The sequence below is a fragment of the Octopus sinensis genome, unplaced genomic scaffold (genome assembly GCF_006345805.1).
Source record: "Octopus sinensis unplaced genomic scaffold, ASM634580v1 Contig15188, whole genome shotgun sequence".
NCBI lineage: Eukaryota > Metazoa > Mollusca > Cephalopoda > Octopoda > Octopodidae > Octopus > Octopus sinensis.
The window spans coordinates 30,001-37,500 of NW_021833590.1; positions in this window are offsets into that span (position 1 = coordinate 30,001).

The following is a 7,500-nucleotide window of genomic DNA, read 5'->3' on the forward strand; positions in this document are numbered from 1 at the left end:
ATATATATATATACAGAAACAGACGTAGATGTGTTGTGGGTGCTTGTGTGTGTGTGTGTGATATTGTAAGGTGTTACTCAGGCATTCAACTAATGAGTCAAAAATTTATAATGTAGATACATGTTGGCTATATTTCCCGCGTCTTCCTTTTCTCTAGGAAATCCTGTTTCTTGTTTCTAAAGAAGAACTTTGCTCGAAACGTAAAACCCCCTTTCTTTCCTTCCTTCAGCGTCTTTTAATACTTTGCGTGTACCACGTCCTCGCGTTGTTGTTTTTTGATGAGATTAGTCTTCGCTGTATGTATATATATATATATATATATTATATATATATATATATATATATATATATACATAAATATATGGGTAGAGGATGTCACACACGGTGTAAATAGCGTGTACTACGTAAACAAACGAATGAAAAATGAGTGAAATAGGTAAACAAGAGGGGGCATTTCTCTGTGTTTACCTGTCCTGTTTTCCATTTTTCCTCGTTGTTTATGTATTTCACTCGTTTTACCCCGGTTTGTTTACGTATTTCAAGTTATTTGCACCTGTATCCATATATGTATGTAGTATATATTATTTATATATATATATATATATATATATATAGGCGCAGGAGGGGCTGTGTGGTAAGTAGCTTGCTTACCAATCACATGGTTCCGGGTTCATTCCAACTGTGTGGCACCTTGGGCAAGTGTCTTTTACTATAGCCTCGAGCCAATGAAAGACTTGTGAGTGCATTTGATAGACGGAAACTGAAAGAAGCTCGACGTATATATGAATGTATATGTATGTGCGTATATGTTTGTGTGTCTGTGTTTGATCCCCGCCGCCAACATCGCTTGATAACCGATGCTGGTGTGTTTGCGTATCCATACCTTAGCGGTTCGGCAAAAGAAACCGATAGAATAAGTAATAGGCTCGCTAAGAATAAGTCCTGGGGTCGATTTGCTCAACTAAAGGTTGTGCTCCTGCATGGCCGGATTCAAATGGCTGAAACAAGTAAAAGCGTAAAAGAGTATTATATGTATATGCACACACACACACACACTCTCTCTCTCTCTCTCTCTCTCTCTCTCTCACACACACACACACACACATATACATCTAATATAGGATAAAAGTTTTCGAAAAACATTCTATGAAAGGCCAGCATATTAAAAAATACTTTTAAAGGTTAAATTTATAAACAACTTATAAACAAGGGTAAAAGAAAAAAATTCTAATGCCAAATATGCCGAAAATAGACAAATAGTCAATAACCATATAATTTATCACTATAAGCACGCGTCTCGAAGTAAGCCGACAGAAATTTCTAAAAAATTTCCGTCATTATCGTATCGGTTCCAATTTCAGTGTTAATTCATAAGAATTTTCTCCTCGTCAGCGATAAATACGGTAAGAAATAAATGAAATACTTACTTATATGGAAGAAGCAAACGGAATTTTTTAGAAATTTCTGTCGGCTTACTTCAAGATGCGTGCTTATAGTGATAAATTATATGGTTATTGACGATTTGTCTATTTTTGGCATATTTGGAATTAGAATTTCTCTCTTTTGCCCTTGTTTATAAGGTGTTTATATATATACACACACACACACATAAATACAGTTCTATATTTAAGAGATGAGGAATTATGTACATTAATTTAATTACATTATTTACATTTGACGGATATTTCTCCTCATCGTGTTGTTAACACAACGTTTCGGCTGATATACCCTCCAGCCTTCATCGGGTGTCCTGGGGAAATTTTGAACCTGGCTTCTCATTCCTAAGTTATTTTTCGTTGTTGTTGTTGTTATTATTATCATTATTATTATCATCATTATATGTTCATGTACCCTTATTTTGAAGGGGTGGCATGTTTCACCTTTGTATAATCTCATGCAGCTGCATGGGATGGCGTACACGCAGTTCTTAGTCATATTTCTTTTCAATTTGTTGATATGTATGAAATGAAATTACAAAAATACGCTTCGTATCATAATTTACTTGAAAATATATTGGTTTATGTCATCATAAGATAAACACACACACAAACACAAACACACATATACATAGACACACATTATTAATTAAAATTCAGGTAAAGTGATAGGTTAAAAAACGTTTTCCTGTATGTTTGCAGTCGTTTCATCATCCATATTCAGATTCACCAGCGACGCCAACTATATCTTGCATACGCTCTACAAAAGCCTTACGTAAATGTATGCATACATATATATGCCGACTTCTGAATTTTAATTATTATTATACACTCCCCAGTAGTAACTGCCGTGTTTTTAAGTGAGTGGTGACTTTAAACAATACCCTAAACTTCACAGCTGTGTTACCTGACGGCTGGATTCTCTGCGGAGAGTTTGCTATGAATTCTATTTGATTTTTGTATCTTTGTACACATACATACATACATACATACATACATACATACATACATACATATGTATACAAATGCATGCATACATATGCATATATATATATAATAGCAAATTAATAAATAAAACATATGCATACATACATACATATATGTACATACCTACATCTACATGTATATATACAAGCATATAAGGGTACAGGACACCCCCCAAAAAAACGTACAACACAACGATAAACGAAAGCATAAAAACAAAGATATGGAAACGACCTTTTTATAACAACGAAAAAACAGAGTACAAGAGATATAAGGAATATTCCCCGTCTTCAGCTGCCCCTGCTTCGACTACTCCGTGTTTCGAAGGTAAGGGCAAGACATGACTTCTTCAATCAATCCTTCCCGCCTTTTACTCTTCAGTTCCTGTTGTTGAGGCTGTAGTAGTAGTATTAGTAGTAGTATTAGTAGTAGTATTAGTAGTAGTAATAGTGGGAGTAGTAGTAATAGTATTAGTAGTAGTATTAGTAGTAGTAATAGTGGGAGTAGTAGTAGTAGTAGTAGTAGTTGTCGTTGCTTCTGTTGTTGTTGCCGTTGCAGTTATTAATTTTGTTTTCATGGTTGCTTTTGCTGTTGTTTTTGTTTTCATTGTTTTCTTGCTGTTGTTATTGTTGCCGCAGTAGTAGCTGGTGTTGTCGTTGCTGATGCCGTTGCTTTTGTTGTTGTTCTTTGCCTTCTTCGTCTTCTCCTCACCCTCATCCTCTTGCACTTATTCCACCACATCCCGCTCTTCTTTTCTCTTCCTCCCACTTCTTCATCTTCCCCACTACAACCACCACGGCTATCACTACCATCATCATCACCACCATCATCGTCGTCGTCGTCGTCGTACTCGTCTTCTTCTTCTTCTTCTTCTGCTGCTGGTGCTGCTGCTGCTGCTGCTGCTTGTACTTCCTCGGCAATATATTACCGTAGCTGAAGATTTCACGCCGATATACCGAGCTGCGGAAGTGCGTACAGCGTTGGTGCCTGTCGCCTCTCTTGGATCGCCACCGCATGTCAACAAACACACAATTGTGAAGCCTTGCATGACCCTGTTGACTTCTTCGCAAAATTCCTATTGCTCTTCAGCCCTGAAAATCATATACTCAAGTACATGTCAGTCGTAACCATAGATCCAGGTATAGTACATAATGAGATATACTATGCTTTGTATCTTCTCACTGAGAAATTGTCATCTTTGAAAAGATGCGAAACATTCACACGCTGGTAAGTTGTCCGTAGGACCAGCTTCAGGTATCCTGTAGCTCATGCAGTTTCCCGAGATGGTATTTGCTTCAGGAGAGTTCGTTATGATAGATTTGATGGAATATTGTGATGAAAGGTTTTAGTCGAACAATTCGATCCTACCGTTTTTACGCTTAGTTTTCAAATGTCTTGTATTTATGCCTTTCTGTCTCTCTTGCCAAACCGCTAGGTTCTTGGAACATAAAAGAATCAACATCGGTTGACAAGCGGTGGCCTCCTTAATACGCTCTGTACGTGCAATTCAAGTAACACAACATATATGTATATACACACGCTCATTCACAAACACTCGACATAGACTGTTGCTTCACACGTACACACACTCGCACACACACCACTCATATATACACACACCCAAAAATGCACACACACAGACATTTCGGCAGAAATTACAGAGTGACGGTAGGGCCAAGAGTTTCGTGCGTTGGCCCTCATCAAGTGTCAATGTCCGAAGCTTTCAGCCCTTGATCCTCTGTAACATCAGTCACAAGGCCCGAAAATTTATGGGCCAAGGTGTAGACTATTATAACGACCCTAGTGCTCAACTGGTACTTATTTCATCGACCGCGAAAGGATGAAAGGCAAAGTCGACAGAATGTACAGGTGAACAAAATGCGGTTAAGCGCAACCCATTAAATTTTTGGAGGGTAATGAAAACGCTTTAAACATCCTGGAAAACGTCATCACCAAAACGAACGAGAGTAAAAAACATTTTTGGACTGATTTGAAACCTTACTTTTTCATTATTGGATTTATTCATTTGATTGATGTACAAATATAACAATAATAATAATAATAATATTAATAATAATAATAATAATAATAATAATAATAATAATAATAATAATAATAATAAATGCCCTGATGCAGTACCAGGCAGTGGCTCTCATGGCTTCTGATCTTAACTGATTGGAAGTGTTATCATGTACATTGTTTTGTCTTGGTATAAAAGATGGGCTACAGCAAATATTCTGCTCAATACCACAGATTTGCTTGTCAGTTGTTTGACCTTAACCAGTTGAGCATGTCCCTTAGTGGCTGACGATATGTGCATCTCTGATCACGAGCAGAAGTAGTGGGGGAGCATCATGGCCATGTGTTGAGAGGGATTCTTTGGAATTTGAATGGTTCACCTCTGGAAACATAGGTGTTTCGTTCAACATGCTAAAGCAACCCTTATTCAGGGACCGTTTGAGCAGGATGGGCTACTCAACCTGAAGAAAATTCTAACTGGGCCCCACCTGCAAGGTCATGTGCTGTTTATCTTGATATGAGATCACCATGTCGCGCACATATGGTTGTGATGCATGTGCCTGGTGTACCTTTATCAGACGGGTAGTCATGATGGGTATATTGGGCTTCGTATATTTTACCCCAGTGTCACTTTGATGGCATGAACTGCTCTCTCACTCAATAATAATAATAATAATAATAATAGTTTTTATTATTATTATTATACCTGTATTTGTTTTTAAATTATGATTGAAAAATTAACCTTGTTTCTAATTAATCTTCGACCTGGGTTTGCACCCACTAAGCATATATATTTTCCATACTTATGAAGGATCATGGGAAATGCTTTAAAAGATGAAAAAATATATAATGTAAAGCAAAATCCATTCTACGGTTGAACTGTAGAATTTTCTATTTATGACGAACAAAGCAGATCTGTCAGATTACTTTCAATGCTTATTTAACGCTGAGTTAGATACCTGTGACTCATATATCGAACACGTAAATCAAGCAAGGGCAACCTTTTTCAAGAAGAAGGCTGCATAAGACATGACTCATCACCAAGAAGGACTCACTGTTAAAAAAAAAACAACAAAAAATGCAATTTTTTGTTAAACCTGCCATTCAGTGAGTCCTGCAGACTTCGAGATGTTAGTAGTAACGGTATACAACATGCTGGGACATCGGATGATGCCCCAGCATGACCACAGCCTTGAAACACACAAGAGAATACATAATGCAAAGTTATATTGATTTTAAATTTTGTCACAAAGCCAGAAATTTCGAGCGAGAGGCCAAATCGATTACATCGACTCCAGCGCTCAACTCGGAGGAATTTGAAATCAGAACATGAAGACCAGAAAAATCCGCTTCGCATTTTGCACGGTGTGCCAATGATTCTGTCAGCTGGCCGCCTTAATGCAAAGTTTTATTGCGAACTTTGTAGGCGCTGACGCATGAACAACAACGAAGTTTAAAGAAAGTTTCCAAAAGTAAGTTTTAATACGATTGGATTTAGATGCAAATACGAGAGTTTATCACCTTCCTTACGGAACCATCGATTGATTAGCAGTTTTCGATTCCTATGGTAAAATCCGAATTTTATTCCAGTCACGGAGTGAATGTTAACATTTGCGTTATCTCTGTATATTTTCTTAATGCTATCACACACAATGTAAAAATACTTTAAAATTTTCTGATCACATTCACAGATATTTCCAGTTACATAGGCAAAGTTCTCACCGGCGTCTTTGTTATTGGTGCAATTGTGAAACTGCTCCTCCTTCACTGACACAATCAAGGAGTCACAACAGCAAATGAATATGAAAGATATTCTAAAAGAAACTTTTAAAAACAGGTAAGAGGCCCTGACTACAATACAAAAGCACTCTAAAATGTGTGTGTGTGTGTGTGTGTGTGTGTGTGTGTGTGTGTGTGCATATGTGTATGCACACAAATGTATAAAGGTGACCATAAAGTTTGGATATATAGGCGAAAATAAGAAAAGCAGAAGAAACAGATGATAATATAAGTGATATTCCATGTATTCAAATTTTGTAGGTCATCCTGTATATTTACGTATATCTAAAAAAAGCAAAAAAAGCACATGCATTTACATATAAAGGTATGTAAGTATGTACTCATGTATCTTTTATAGATCTGTCCTTGTATATATTAAGGAACACGCTTATATGTTTGTGCGTAGGTGTGTACATGTACATGCAGGGTAGATGCATTTGTACGTACGTTTATATACGCATATATATATATATATATATATATATATAATATATATATATATATATATATATATATATATATATATATTATATATATATATATATGTATGTATGTATGTATGTATGTATGTATGTATGTATGTATGTATGTATGTATGTGTGTGTGTGGTGTGTGTGTGTACTAGCATATGTGGGTGTATGTACGTACATACGAGGTCTGATCAATAAGTATCCGGACTGTTGCCATAGTAACGAACGTAAAGCGCACAGAGTAAAGCGGCTTGGCACAGATGACCTTAAACATTGTTGTGCAGGCGCACTACGTTTTACGGTTCTAGCTCACTTCCGCTTTTAACAGCAATGCTTGGAAGGAAGGTGTGTAGCGCGTGATGGTTGCATTGACCATGACAGAGAAAGTTATCATGGCAATACATGCTCAGAGGCCAACGCAAAGTTGCAAAAAGTGTATAGAGAGGAGTGTGTGAGCTGCACACAAGTTTACGAGTGGTTTAAACGTTTCCAAGATGGCCGAAAAATGTCGATATGATGAATGTTCTGGAAGACCGGCAACCATCAGAAATGGGGAAAACATTGCAGATATGCGTGCAAACGCGAGAGGAAATCGTGGAATCACCATCGGTGAGTTATCTGAGGATGTGAAGATTAGTTACGGTTCCGTTCATTATTACTGAAGATTTTGGTATGAGACGCTTCTCTGCCAAATTTGAGCCAAAACTGCTTTCAGCTGACTGAAAAAAATAACAAAAAACACTCGGGTTTAAGTTGTACCAAATCTACTTGATTTTGTCGGGAACGACTTTCTTTCTTTTAATCTCTTATAT